We start from the raw sequence: 15,894 nt of genomic DNA on the forward strand, positions 1-15,894 counted from the left end.
CACTAAATTCTAGAAGCGAATCAACCATTTCATTTCATATCTGTTTCTTAGTCCTAATTCCCATGTTTTTAAAAGTCTTCTCTGAGTATTAAAACCATGCACATGCAATCAGTTGCTAACCAAGGTAATGGTGCAAATTCATCAACAGCAACGTTAGGAGCCGTCAAATACTGTACCGACATTATCTCATTATTCCCAAGAGTTTGGTGAGACAAGATGCTTCTTCCTGTGTTTTGAAACACTGAAAGAGTGACATGATGGAACTGAAAAACATATCTTTCAATGCCTACAAGCTTTTATGCTTTATTACCTCTCTGAGGATGGAGAAAAGGTAAGAAAGAGTAATATACATCTTGCTTGACAGAATTCCGGTCCCTGGCAGTGATCAAGTGCACCTGCCAGCTGGGCTTTTGAGGCGGGAAGGAAGGAGGGATGATTCTCCAACTTGATGTCTGGGGAAACGGAGAACAGAGTCAAAGGTCGCAAGGCAGGTTAGTGATGGTATTGAAACAATTTCAGACTTTAAATGTATTTGATCCACAGACTAGAACTCCTCCCATTCATCCAACAGACGTTTATTGATTTATTAATTTATAACAAGTATGAGAAGCTATTCTAGCCTCTGGGAACACAAAGATGAATAAGAAAGAAACAGTTCTTGGGAGAGACAGAGAAGTAAACAAATAGTTCCAAGACTCGCTCTGTGAGTGTTTTGTTCCAGATCTCCCGGTCTCTGTGTGAGTTGAAGGAAAGGATGGGGGAGAGGTTGAGAAGAGGGAGTTGAAAGCAGGTGCCTGGGCCTCCTTGTGGGCCAGTCAGCACTGAGGGCAGTGTTGGCATTGGGAGATGTGGTCAGGAAAAGACCATCTTCCTGATAGGGCAACTTAAAAATCAGCCCAGAATAGATGAGACTGAGCTATCTACTGATGAAACTACCGTGAGCGAGAGTTGTGAATATAATCCTGGGAATGGGGCAAGACAACGTCCATCAAAGGGACCAGAGGACCTTGAGACTAAAGCTGATGACATGCACTGCAGCCTGGCTGATATCATGCAAGGAGGAAGAAAGGGGATGGGCTGCCATACGTGTGTCTTTAGCCCTGACCCAGGCCGAGGGTGTCCTCGGCCATCTCGGCCAGTGTTCTGAGCCATCTCAGGCGTGTTTCCAGTGCCGAAAAGGAGCGAGCATCAGGCCATATATCCCTTTTATGTCCCCAATACCTTCATCCAATGCCCCTGGCACTCGTTCCATGCCCATCAAGTGACTGAAGGTGGTGTCACCTACAGATTTTCATAAGGAAAGAGGATGTGCTGACTCACGAATGACAGCAACCACTTAGCAGTGACAGATTTGACTGTAAATGGACATACTGCCATTCTGGTTAATATATTTGCTTCTGAATCTGATAGATATGAGCCCGATAAGCTGAGAGGGAACTAATAAAATCCAATCCCAGGATTGCAAAACTAAAGACCAGAAATGGGACTTTTCAAGGTGGTGGTAACTTGCTCTGCCGCCCTGGTCCTAGTTCAGGCCTGGAACACTGCCTAACATTTAGTTACGTGCTATCCTTATTATTATAAAAAATATTGCTATTTGTTTGTTAAAATATTTTTACTGCCAAAGGAATTTTAAACACAGGAATTTAAAAATTTCTATACATTTTTAAGGCATGTGTCTCTACCCTCCTGCAAAGTAGCTTGTCCCTTGAAGGCAGGGACCTGACCTTGCAGTGCCCTGCACTTGACAGGTCCTCCACAACTGTCTGCTGTGGATAAAAAGCCTATCTTGTGCTTGAAGGGCCGCTTCAGAGGCTGCTAAGTTGTGAAAGAGGAGACCGAGTTTGTCTTCTGTTCTTATCTCTCCTTCCCTTCAGCAATTCTCTGGTTCTGTTTAGCCCCTGTCTTTCCCTCTCAATCCCCAATTAGGCAGTTCCAGTTAAATTCCTGTCTCCCGAGGAGTCCCTAAGCTTTGCCCCTTGGGCTGCAGCCACACAGTCTATTTAACTCTTTCTGCTTTCCCCAGCACAACCTACCCAATAAGCCCTATATCATCAATGGAAGAGAAGGAGAGGGAACGGCTAGGTGGAAGGTATGGTAGAGGGATAATTAGACAGGCAGCCTATTTGTTAGCCTTCTGAAATGAATATCTAGCCCTACATGAGTGTCGCTGGCAATCTTAGGCAGTGTGACAAGTTTCAGTTATGTGTAGTTTGGGGCAGTTTCTTCCCTTCTGCCTCCTCCACTTCCCAAACAAACCACAAGCCAACCTAGGAAAGTTGGTGAAGTATGTTTTGATGAATAATCCCAGGCTTTGACATGCAAAGACCCAACCTCACTATTTACTAGGTGTGTGGTCCTGGGCCAGTCTCCTGTTCTCTCTTCTTCCTTGTCTGTAAAATAAGGATAATCATAATGCTCCCCTTCCCTCTTGCACAGAGATGTGAGGATATGGTAAGTAATTCTACATCCTATGTGTGTGCATGGGAGTCATGTTTATCCAGAAGATGCTCATTAGTAATTATCGACTTGATGAATGAATCCAAGATAGAGTTGGATCTCCCAAATCAGTGATTCCTAAGCTTTAGTGTGCATCAGAATCACTTAAGGGGCTTGGTAAAACACGGACAGCTACCCTACTTTTTGATTCATCAAGTCTGGAGTGGAGTCCGAATTTGCATCTCTAATAAGTTCCAGGTCATGCTGATGCCGCTGGTGTCTGCAGACCAAACTGCATTAGATTTGAGAATGAATCCAGCAACAAGCTGCAGCATGAGAAAGGGCCAGTAGATGGCGCCATCATCGAAGCCAGGCCTCCCCTGAGAGCCGATGGAAATGGGTCAGTTCCGGGCTCAACCTACAGAAACACAGGTTTTCCGGAGCAGGAGGGGGCGGTTCTGGCCTGGCAGGCCGGTCTGTAGAGCGGACAGCAGAAGGAAGCATTGGGAGCAGCTGGTGTGGGGGAGGAATCGGTAGCTCTTTAACCATCTCGGTCTCCTGTCACTGCTGGTTTCCCTCAAAGGAAGGCTCTGATTTCTCCCTGCATTCGTGTTTCTGCCTGGCCAGCCGCCGGAAGCAATAGCATCCATCACAGCAAAATAAAAATCCCCTCGCCTTGAAAAATGGCCTTTGAGCTTCCTTTTCAGTACCCTCATTTTGGGAGTGAACCCTTAAGTGTAAGAAAATTCTTCCTAACATGTAATAAAAATATCATACCTGGTTGACAAAGCCCTTTTCTTGTTTTCTCTCCCTGTCTGGTCCCTATTTACCTTCCCAGTATTATCTTTCCATCACTAGCCCTAAGCATGTGGATTAGAGAAAAGAACACGGACCAGCTGCATTGGCTGTCAGAGCTTCAGGCTCCTGGTGAGTGCAACAAGGAAAACACTACCCACTTTAAAGTACTGTTACAAGGATTAAACTAAACAACACGGGAAAAGTGCCTTACACAGCAAAAGGACTCAGTAAACACCAATGAGGGAGGCAGGAAAAAGTGGGAGTCAAATAGCCCGTGACATAGTCTCTTAGGGGAGAAACTGGTCTCGGTGTAGCTACAGTGCTGTCCAATAGAACTTCCTGCTGTCTATACTGTCCAGTACAGTAGCTACTAGCCATCTGTGGCTATTAAGCACTTGAAATGTGGCTGGAGCAACTAAAGAACTGAATTTTACATTTTACTTAATTTTAATTAGTTTAAATTTAAGTACTGGACAGCACGGTTTAGCAGAACTTCTTGCCAGATCATTTTGGGTTGTGAAAAGATATCCCTTGGGCCCTAGGAGATGGCTGAGAGGTAGCTAAATTATTCTGCCTAAAAACGTGTAGGAATTTTGGGGAATGCGACTATCTAACTACGAAGGAAAGGGAGAGAGGCTGAAGGGGACAAGGTCCAGCAGCAATGCAAGAGGTTGGTGACTAAGCAAATGAGAAAGGTAATCAGTAAACCCTTCTGGTGGCAGAAATGGCTCAAGGGAATTATAAAAACTGAAATACCTAATACTCAGTCTTAAGTCCTTTACTGTGCTACACATAGAGTGACTTCCCTCTGCTGCCCTAACTCTTCAGAAACGTCTGCTCAACACAGCGCCTGGATGTGGCAGCCATTAGGGAGTGAAGAGATTGCAAGACGTGGGGGTGTCCAGTGGGGGTGATTCGTTAAGGAAAGGTGACAGCGTGCCCAGGAGGGAAACAGGAGAGATGGACAATTCAGCACAAGCAGGATGAGGGACTGAGAGAATCTCCAATAATATCACCGAGATGCTGGCTTTTCGGCTGCAGAGGGAATGGAGATTTTGGACCCTATTTTAATTAAGTCTTCAAGACAATAGCAACCCCAGTAAGTCGGAGAACTTGAAAATCCAGGCAACTGGTTCAGAAGATTTCCCCAGATGAATGCTTCCTGACTCAGGTAACATCATGGAGCAGCCAGCTCTAGACACCCCACTGCAGACCTCAGGTGTGAGTGACAAAGAGGGCAGAGAGGGGTTGAGCAACAGCTATAGCAAACAGACAGGAAGCAGAGACAGCGGTGTCTTGCTAAATTTATAAAGCATAACATCATTTTTTCTGGACCTTTGTCTCTCTCTGTGGTGTCTAGCAACAATGAACCACTGTCCACCTGCTCCCAATTTCTGTAGTCAAGTATGTGTGTGTGTGTGTGTGTGTGTGAGAGAGAGAGAGAATGCAAAGGGAGGTGCAACTTAGATGATGGGCATCCTTCATGTGCTGAACCACAGTGCCTCCCAGTCCCTAACTATTGTGCAGTCTTGGGAGATGACTCCTGAGTGTAATAATATAGAATAAACATCCTCTTCCTGTAGATTCTGTGGCAAAACTCTCAGATGAGGGCTGTCAGCTACCCTTCCCTGCCTGGAACTTGGTGGTAAATCAAAAATTACTGCTTAGTGGCCACCTGCGACTCACTGCCACAAGAGTTGCCTCTGACCAGAAAGTCTTTGGACAGAGAACGAGGGGCAGGAGAGAATGCAGGCTTTCCAAGGGAAGGGGCTTCTGTTTTCCCTGGTCCCTCTGTTCTGTCCAACTAAAACCAGCTCTCCAGCTCCGACACATTATAACTTATTTGATCTTGTCTTTGCCCACATCATCTCCCAATCTCTCCTGACTGTACCCCCTACCTTATGACCCTGTTCTATATTAATCTCCATGATAAATTGTGCACCAGTGAACCTTCTTTGCTCCCAGGCTTTGCTCCCAGGATCACACAACTTCCATCAGCACGGTTGCTCAGGGCAACTCCCAGTGGAGGTGGAGCAAGCAGGTAATCTCCAGTGTGATTGGGGAGTATCATATTCTTTCCAGGAGGCTCCTATTAAAATAATTAAATTACCTGGCGGGGGGAGGGAGCAGAATGGCAGCGCTAAGCTAGCAAACTGGTAAGGAATATTCCATCAGGTTAACTAGACCTCACTGAAGAAGAGAAACTGCAAGATCCTCAGAGGATGTGACAGAGAAGAGTATATTTTAACAGAGGGCAAGGTGGAGGGGTGAGGTAGAGGGGCAGGGGGAGGGACGGGAGGGAAATGGAACAGAAAGGGTAGAGCTGTCTAAGAGGAGCTATACAAGGACTATTATATTTTGCATGGGAGAGGAAAGAGAATGAATCCTGGGTTTTTTGAATCAGATCAACCTGGATTCATGTTGTGACACAGCCATTCAGAATCTGGGTGATCCGCTTGGGAGCTCCTCAAAGGAGCTTTATATTCCTCGTGGGCGTGGTGGTCATGAGGATCACATGAGATTTTGTGTGCAAAGCCCACAACTTAGAAGGCACATACACACATCATTTTTGCCTAAGGTTGGCCACCCTCCCACCTAGAAAAGAACATTACAGTGATTGCCAGGAGTAATCATCATGTGCATTTGTGTAGGTCCCTACACCTTTTGGAGTACTTGCCCATAGATGATCGTGATTGCCCTGATGGTAATAACCTTAAGAGGCAGGAAGTCTCTGTGGGCCTACTTGCAGAGAGCCTTAAAGAGGGAAAGTGACCATGTTAAGACTCCATCAGCTCAGTGGTAACCTGGTCAGAACTTTTGCTTCTTCTGAGCTCTGAACCTGGGCTGGTTCTAATGGGCTTTTCAGATAACCCATGCTCCTCCTTCTACTATGGAATGTTCAGTGCAGTTAATTAGTTGGGCAGAGAATAACAAATGCACATTTGAAAGACACTGATTATGCGTCGTTAATTAGGAACTTGTCTGGATGCGTGGTGTCTGCTCTGCATTGTGAAAGGCGGTGTCTGCAGCCTTTGGGGGAAAGAAGCGTTTGACACTGTTGTTTTCCTGCGGTGCCAAGTCAACCAGAAGGTGCTCTGCCAGGTTCTTGAGTGCTTCTGGGCCCAGCTTAGCTGATGAAGACACCTGAAGCGCTCTGATGAGGTTGTTTGCAGGCTAATTTGGGTTCAAGTCTAGGTTGGCATGAACTGAGCCTTAAGTGCTGAGTGTGAAGAAGGGCACCAGATACCTGCAAGGAAGGGGCAAAAAGCAGAAAGTGTCCCAGTGAGGGAGGAACACCATCAATGACCGCCACCCTTCAACAATACCACCTGCCATCTGTTGAACAATTACCATGTGCCGGGAACCGTGCTGAGTGCTTTTCATGCGCGGTCTCTTAATCATGTATTTGTAGTCCCATTCTGCAGATAAGGAGACCAAAGCTCTCTTAGTCATGTTGAGTAACCAACCTAGGAGTATATTATGGTAAATATGGAGGCATTATTTGAATCCAGGGATTTCCATCTTCAGATCATTTGCTCTTTACACCTGCACTACATTATCTGTCACCAAAGAGATAATAAATTTGTTTGTCACCAAACAGGTGATAAATGACCTGGATCACCGTATTGATTGGCAAGGAGGGGGAAATATTTTATGTTTGTTGGATAAGCTTGGACTGTATTCACAGAAAAGGCCAGGTCAATTGCCACCACCCAAGACAGCACTGCAAGGGGCTCAGATCACACTGTGTCCTTTCTAAATTCCCCTAACCAACTGAACACACAGGAAAAGCCCACAAGACTGGTCACTATAGATCACTTTGTCCATGGTTCCCAAAGGATTTGGGTGAGCATTGGGTTGGGATCATGTTTAGGAAGAAGGTAACAGGTGCCCTTGGGATAATAATATTATGAGCTACCAATCATTAAGCACTTACCACATAATAGGCATTGCACTAAAGGCTTTTCATGTCTCAGTGATCCTCATAATAACTCCATAAGGTGGGTATTGTTACGCCCATTTATCTATGAAAAAACTGAGGCTCAGAGAGTTTGAGTAACCTGCCTGAATTCTTACAAGAAATGCTGCAGCTGTGATTCAAACCCAGGTTAATTTGAAGCTAAGCCCAGCCTCTTAACCCTGATACTCTGCTACCACCATTCTAGGCAACAAATAAATGTTACATTGATTTGAAAAATAATTACCACCACCACGCCTTCTCCACAATAGAATGAGTTGCCTTGTGAATCTGTGGGTTCCCAGTCACCAGAATGGCTCAGTTAGAGCCCATCCCAGAGCTCTCACCTGGAGAGAGGTCAGACAAAGCCATCCCCACGGCCCCATCAGATCTCTCAGATCCTATGATTCAGTCTACTTTTGGGTGAGCAGCGCAGTTTCAGACCCTCTGGAGAGCCATGTTGGCAATTCTCAGAAAATCTCCCATAGCTCTCTGAACTCTAAGTAGGACTTCTGAAGCAAAGCTCTAAGCCATCCCTACCACTTTATTGTCTTTTTTCTGAGACCAAATAACAAGGAGCTGGGAACCAAGGTGATGCCGCCTCCCCAGCCCTGCCCATCACACTCACTGCTGAGCACTCTTGGGTCACCCTTCTAGAAAGAAGCCTCTCTCTTCCCACTTGAACTCATCTCAGCTCAGTCATTCCCCTGAGTCTCTTCCTTTAACTGTATCTTGAGATAATAAAACCAAAAACATAGACATTCACTCAAAGTGGAGGCTTCATTCACCATCAGGTCCCAGGAGTATTTAACGAGATATGTGGAGAAATAAAAATAGATCATGAGGCAGCTGATAAGAAAAACATTTCTTGCCAAGAGAGCCCTTATGCAAAAGGAGGACTAGTAAAAAAAGAAGAGAACCTCAGTGGCGTTGATGGTTGGTGAAATAAGGTTTGCTCTTTTGGAAAGAAGGAGAACAAAGAGGTTCTGGATGAGAGCAAGCTGGCACCAATAGAAAAAACAGTGGGTGTTGGGAGTGGGGAAGGAGACTGCAGGGGGTAGAAGGAGCAAGAGAGTTTCGGGAGAGATCTGTATCCCAGGGCAGCCTTGGAAATAATTACAGTTCATAGAAAAATCGATCAGCAACCTTTTACTGAGTGCTGGGGGCACTGTGGCAATGTGAAACTAAAAGACCAGGCTGGTTTGCAACGAGAGCGCAGTGTGCTGGGGAGATAAAAATAGCACTCTTGTAACAATTAGAGAGCAATTAATGCCAAACTGTCTGGTTCTGACTGGAGTACAACAGGACTCCAGGGTGGGGAGAAAGCCTGGTGAGCCTGAATAGCCAGCCAGGCAGGGAAGGAAATACTCCCTGGAGTGCCTAGGTCTTGGGCACTGAACACCTTGAGGGAAAGGCTCTGTGCTCAGCCTGTGCGATACAGCACCAGCCATCTAACCACAGCCTTGCCCTTCCAGAAGTTTCTAATTAAAAAGCGGAACACAGCACTTGACCTATGACAGCTTTCTTGAATAAGTGAATGAAAGAACAAGTGATTAGAGTCCTAGGAATCCTTAGTGACAACTGAAGGAGTAGGAGGACAGGAATAGCATGGTTACCAAAATATTCCTTGATCTCCTATATATTTTTTGAGGGCAGGGACTACATCTTCATTCCATATGTGCTGCGACCCCATCATGCAGCTAGCTCCTGTGCTAGCCCTGGGGATGAGGTCTGGAGATGAATTGAATCAGACATAGTCTGGTAGCTTCAGAACAGCTCAGAGCAGACCTCCTTTTGGAGCTTATAGCCTAATTATTTACACCATGCCTCAGATCACTGGATATCCTTTCTCTCAACGGACATGGACTATGTCAATCATTAATGCTGTAAATAGTTTGCCCCTCCTATGTGTTAGGTAATGTGGCAGGCACTGGATTAAAAGGCAATGTTTCTGAAAAGACTACATCCTGTATGATTCCAACCGTATGACATTCTGGAAAAGGCAAAACTATGGAGAGAATAAAAAGATCAGTGGTTGCCAGGGATTAGCAGGGAGGAAGGGATGAGTAGGTAGAGCACAGAGGAGTTTTAGGGTTGTGAAAATACTTTGTATGATCCTATGATGCTGGTTATATCTCATTATACATTTGTCCAAACCTACAGAATGTACAACACCAAGAGTAACCCTTAATGTAAACTATGGACTTTGGGTGACAATGATGTGTGTCAATGTATGTTCATCAGTTGTAACAAAGGTACTACTCTGGTGCAGGATGTTGATAATTGAGGCGGCTATGCATGTGTGGGGGCAGGAGCTATATGGGAAATCTCTGTACCTTCCCCTCAATTTTGCTATGAACCTAAAACTGCTCTGAAAAAATAAAGTCTTATTTTTATTTATTTATTTATTTATTTATTTATTTATTTATTTATTTATTTTTTGTGAGGAAGATCAGCCCTGAGCTAACATCTATTGCCAATCCTCCTCCTTTTTCTTTTTCTCCCCCAAAGCCCCAGTAGATAGTTGTATGTCATAGTTGCACATCCTTCTAGTTGCTGTATGTGGGACGCGGCCTCAGCATGGCCGGACAAGCGGTGCGTCTGTGCGGCTGGGATCCGAACCTGGGCCGCCAATAGCGGAGCGCGCGCACTTAACCGCTAAGCCGCGGGGCCGGCCCTAAAGACTTTTTAAAAAAAGACAATGTTTTCATCTAAAAAAAACTTATTGTCAAGTGGGGAGATAAATAGTCACATTTAGTATAGCGCATAATTGCTTTCATGGCATATTGTGCAAAGTACAGGAAGAGTTTAAGGAAAGGATCACCCAGGCTGTCCAGAGGAGTGAAGGACGACCTCACAGAGGAAGAAGCCCTTGCGTGGATTCTGGAGTGGGTTCCATCAGGGGCAAGGTGTGGCTGGTGGGAATAATATGTAGGCAGATGGAATGGAATGTGCAAAATCTGGAAGCATGAGAGAATATAGTAACATATTCTGAGAGCTATAAATAATCGAGTATTACGAGAGCATACAGTTCTGGAGGCGGAGGCATGGAAGATGACATGGGACAGATCAGCAGGAGCCCAATTACGAACAACTCTGGAAGCCAAGCAGATGGGACAGATTGGGTCTTGTTAACAATTGAGGGGCCACTGAGGAACGTTGAGTGGTGGGATGATGGGGTCAGATTTGTGGATATAAAAGAACATTCTGTCAGCTGCGTGGAGGATGGATGGAGTAGGGGAGTGGGGACAGTGGAGAAGGATAACTAAGTAGGAAACAGAGAGGCCAAAAGGGAAGCCATTGCAATGGCCCATGTAAGGGACCATTTGAGCCTTGTTTAGGGCGTGGGCAGTGGAGAAGGAAGAGACCTGAGAGTTGTGTATGAACCAAAAACCAACAAGCCTTGGTTACCAGTTGGATGCAGGGGTGAGGGTGGAGGAGTCCAGGATGACTGTGAAGATGGCAGTGCCAGTCACAGGCACTATCAAACAGCTCTCATTTCTCTTGGGCCTTTCTCCCCTGACTCCTTCGCTTTCTCCTCCAGGATCTCTGGAACACTATACCACGGTAAATAAACTCCCCTACATCCTCAAGCTCTTCCTGGAAACCTGCCCCCTTCCTGCTCTCACCTGAGGGCACTGCTTCACCAACACTGTCTCCTCTGGACGATGCTCATTCTCCCATCCCCCGGGTACCACCCAGACAAGCAGCCCCAACCAACAACCTTGAAGTTTCCCAGTTCTACTTCCAAACCATACTTTCTCGGTGCTCATATAAACATTGCTTCTTTAAAGCCCACACTCTTCCCCTATATCCTTTTTTATGGCTTTCATCTGCCTGGTTCCCGGAAGGCCTTAGTGCCTGACTCGAGGTCCTCCCATCCACCCCAAGACCTGCCATTATCCTGACTTCTCTGTCTACAAGAGGGACCTCTCCAATAGTCTAGCTTTGGCACGACATTCATTTCCCTTCCACTTCAGCCACTCACTGTCGGCCACACCCTAGGTTTTGTCATCTGAAATGGTTTCATCTCTGAAACCTTCAACCCCAATGTCCACACTCCTGCCATGGTTTCTTGTCCTTCCGTTTCCTGAACTCCTTTACTCTTACTGAACCTAGTCTCTGATTTTACTAAGATCTCTGGCCATTTTGTCTCTCCATTTTCAGCCATCTATCAATCCTCTTTCTTAATTTCCTTCTCCAATGAGTCTAGGAAACATAATATATTACTTCATAGCAATCTTTTGATTATCCTCACTTCTCTTTCTCCTTATTTTTGTCATTTTGCCCTTCTTCTCAACAAAATCCCAATCTCTAGGCTAATCCAACCATCTTCTGCCTTCTTTTATGTACCTGGTAGCAGGCCGAAATTCTGAGGCTCACTCTTGATTTTTCTCTCTCCCTCTTTCCAGGTGGTCACCAAGCCCTACCAGTTCTCATTCTCCTTCCCAAAAATCTCTCCCTCATATGTCCCCTCCTCTCCATCCCCACTGCCCTTGCCTTAGTTCAGAGTCTCAATATTTTCTTCTATATTAATTCCACTTAGTTGATCTCCCTGCCTACAGTTTTGAACACTACAGTTCAAAATAGTTTTCTGAACTGTGCTCTGATCTTCTCTTTGTATCATGTCATACGATCCTCTGACCATATCTCTGTAGCCAGAGTGATCTTTATAAAATACAAATGCAATCATGTCACTCTCCTACTTACAATATCCTAATGGCTGTCCAAACTCTTTAGGATCACATATAAGACTCATTGTAATTGCACCCCTGCCCACCTCTCCAGCTGCCTCTCTCCCTATTCTGTCCTAAACTTTACCTCCTTTATTCTATTCTATGCCTTATTAACTACTTGTAAGTTCCACAATGGGTCATGCTCTCTCTCTTTGCAGTACGTACTATTTCCTTTACCTCCTCATTATATAGCTACTCATTCTTCAAGATGCAGCTGATGTCCGGCTCACAACTTGGCACCTTAACACATGCTCAATAAATAGGATCTTTACAAAAAGGTCCCTGATATTTATTCTACCTCCCTGAGTGTTTGAACTAGTTGTTGTTCCTAAATGATCTCCTTTATTATGCCTTTCCCGTTTTGTCATAGTTTTCAGTTTACTTTTTCTCTTCCATACTAGACTGTGACCTTGTTGAGGGTCGGAATGATAGTTTTTCGCCTTGGTATGCCTAGCACCAGCACAAGGCTGACTCCAGCAGGCCTTCAGTGATCAGTTGTGAATGAATGAATGGGCAGAGGCCTGAGCCTCATCCACTGCCCCAGGCCATGATGCTCTCCCAACCCTTCATGGGGAAGGCCCTGGACTGTTGCTCTCTTCTGAGGACTTCTCAAGTGTTGGAGACAACCACTTCTGTCTGCCCTGGAAATGCTGGTGTCTCAGCTGAAGACTGTTTCTAAAGCACTTGCTATACTAATAAAGCCTTCCTTGCCTTTCAGTGCAGTGGAAATGAAGGTTGATGGTGCTGCCGTTTCCCCAGCAGGCTTCCTCATCAGAGACCCGAGAGGAAGGTCAAGAGAGATGACATGTACTGGGAGGTCTTTGAAGGAACAGACCCAGAGGCTTCCTTGAAATGCCCCCTTTCCTGCAGTTTCCACAGGCAGGCGTTCTGCAAGGCGATTTAGAAGAACCTGACTTTTATGGCTTCTCTCTCTCTCTGCTGCATCTTTTACACAGTTGCCAGAGGTAAGGTCCTAAAACATAGATGTGATCAAGCTGTTCAGCTACTGAAAAGCCTTTAGTGTCTCCCCACTGCCTACAAGACAGAGTCTAAAACCCATATCCTGTCATACAAGGCATCTTGCCTTCAGGTGTCGCCCTACTTTTCCAGCTCTTCTGCCCCTTTGAACCCTGGTCCATGCTTCTGTCCAAGTGGTCTAAGTCTTTCCTGAACAAGCCACATGCCTTCCTCCCTCCCTACCATGGCTTCATTTGCCCCAGCTGAAAAGAATGCCCTTCCTATGCCTTTCCAGCAGACAGCCCAGAGAGCTTCATCTGAAACTCACTTCTTCTGTAAGAGGCCCCAGACTTTCTTGTCTTCCCTACTCACTCTTTCTCAGCCCTCGCAGAAGGAATCCTTCCTCTTCTGCGCTATGCTGGAAGTTTGTTCTAGCTACACAAAGAGACTTTATCATTCCAATATTCTACTTAGATGCTCTTGTCTCTCTCTTTGGGCTGGATTAGTTGCTGCATGAGAGCTACTATTGTGCAGCTGTAACATTTGAGGAAATATACTTGTATCTGTGGAGTTCATAATCTCTGTAATAATAAGAGGGGTTTTGCTGGGGCTTTCTTGATTCAGGTTGTAGAGAAAAGACCATTGGTATTAGAGTCAGACAGACACCAGCACGTCACTTAGCGTTTGACTTTGGTCTCTCAGCCTCAGTGTCCTTATCTGTAAAATGGGAATAGTAATAATAATGTTAATAACAACAACAACAACAACAGCATCGGAGGGTTGTAATGGGGATTAAATACAATATTAAATGTAAAGACCCTGGTCTGGTATTTGGCATATGGTAGGTTATGCCAAGAAAATATTAGTTTTAGGGCCGGCCCGTGGCTTAGCAGTTAAGTGCACACGCTCCGCTGCTGGTGGCCCGGGTTCGGATCCTGAGCGCACACTGACGCACCGCTTCTCCAGCCATGCTGAGGCCGCGTCCCACATACAGCAACTAGAAGGATGTGCAGCTATGACATACAACTATCTACTGGGGCTTTGGAGGGAAAATTAAATAAATAAAATAATTAATTAAAAAAAAAAGAAAATATTAGTTTTGTCCCCCTTCCCATCTTGTAGCTCTTCAATTTTCATACTTGAAAAGCTGTTTAATAACATCCTTTCATTCAGGCTCTGCCCTCACCCTTCTTGTGCCAACCTTTTCTTCGAATCTTCAAATTCTTTTTATCGTTTTGATCACTGCCCTTCTTGGGACACCCTTCAATCTCTGCATGGCAAGATTTGTTTTCAAAGCGTGGCAACCCTGCATAGGTGGAGGCTCTTAAAATAGTAGGAGTAGGAGTAAAAATAATAATAATAAATGGTAATAAGTGACACTCACTGAAGACTTGCTAAGGCTCCATGCTCAACTCTTTATGTGCCAGGTGTCTTGCCACGGAGAGGTCACAGGCAGCACTCAAGCCAGGGCATGGGCTGTGCATTGGGTGTCTGCGACACCTCCTTGGTGCTTGTGTTTGGACATTGTGGCATCACAGGACGAGTTTTCAACCTCACCAGCCCCATCCAGAATGTTCCCTGAGAGGCAGAGAGAGTCCAGGCTTCCTTCTCTATCCTTTTTGAAGAGCAGACACCTGAAATGTCAGCAATAGATGTGTGATCAGGTGCTCTGTCTCAGAAATAAAGAAATCTGAATGAGGACAGGACTTCCCAAGAGCGAGGGACAGTGGCGTTCTGGGAGGGGACATGCCATGCTGAAGCTCTCCGATGAGGCTTCCTTTGATTCCTGCCAACTACGCAGAACATTTAGTACCCAGAAGTCCTGCCAAATATCACACTCGAGGTCTGGCCCAGTTTCACTGATGTCCTCCTCTTGGGGCCCCACTGTCAGTTTCCTTTCCTTGTCGCTGTCCCCAGCACGGTGCCTTAGCAGCTCTCTGGCTCCTGCTGTCTCTTCTCCACGATCCCAGGCTTGCTGGGAGCTGCTGCCTTCCTCTCTCTCCTCCCCTCACTTCTTTCAGCCCCTCGGCCCTTCCAAGCTATTCCTGTCATAGGGACACTGTATCTGAGGTTCCTTCTGTGTGATCTCTTCCCCAGACCTCTGTGCTGCTTCCCTGTCTCCAGTCAGGTCTCACCTCCAGTGTTCTTCCTCCAAGAGGCTTGCCCGGCTGCACAGGCTGAGCAGTCCCTCCCCCTGCTCACTATTGCATGACCCTATTTTATTTTATCAAGGCTCTTCTAGTTCCTATAATTATCTTCTCTGTTTTTAAATTTACATATTTATTATGGCTCTTGCCCTCGTAGAATATTAGCTCCATAATTGTGGGGTCTCATACTTGTTTGGCACTAGATTTCCTGGCACATGTTGGATTCTCCATACATGTTTGTTAACTGGCCAAAGATTGATGCCATAACCACGGACCAGAGGTCTAAGCATGTAGGGGAAGAAAGATGGTAATAATGAGAGCCATCATTTATCGAGGTAGAGCTTTACAGGCATTGTGCTAAGGTTTGACATGCATTGTCTCATTTAATTAGCCCAACGATCCTATTATTATTCCCATTTAACAGATGAGAAAGGTGAGGGTTAGGAAGATTAAAAAAAAAAACTTGCCCAAGAAATATACCTGCCTTAGTATTCTGCATGGTAGAGTGGACGCAAACTTGGGACTCTGTCATCAAAGTCAAATGCTTTTACCTACCTTGTTCAAGGAATCACCAACTTCAAGAAAACACTCACTACCAGAGGATTCAAGAAATGTTGGGTGGGGCAATAACAAGTGTTGACAAGAATGTGGAGGAATTGAAACTCTCATACATTGCTGGTGAGAATATAAGATGGCAGGGTCTCTGGAAATTCCTCAAAAAGTTAAACATAGATTTACCATATGACCCAGCAACTCCATTCCTTGGTATATACCCAAGATTATTGAAAACATATTCACAGAAAAACTTGCACACAAATGTTCTTAGGAGCATTATTCATAACAGCCAAAAGGTAGAAAC

At 45.4% G+C, this 15,894-nt stretch overlaps 1 long non-coding RNA gene across 2 annotated transcripts in view; it reads left to right on the top strand.

Annotated features, from left to right (window-relative positions):
* LOC147916712 (uncharacterized) overlaps window positions 1-15,894 on the top strand; it is a 108,255-nt gene that overhangs the window by 56,240 nt on the left and 36,121 nt on the right. For both annotated transcript variants that reach the window (XR_015552748.1, XR_015552749.1), the window contains exon 3: window positions 12,650-12,896. This is a non-coding gene — a long non-coding RNA (uncharacterized LOC147916712). The remainder of the gene's footprint in view (window positions 1-12,649; window positions 12,897-15,894) is intronic.

Source organism: Ceratotherium simum, chromosome 7, assembly GCF_057802395.1.
Source record: "Ceratotherium simum simum isolate JZ-2026a chromosome 7, ASM5780239v1, whole genome shotgun sequence".
NCBI lineage: Eukaryota > Metazoa > Chordata > Mammalia > Perissodactyla > Rhinocerotidae > Ceratotherium > Ceratotherium simum.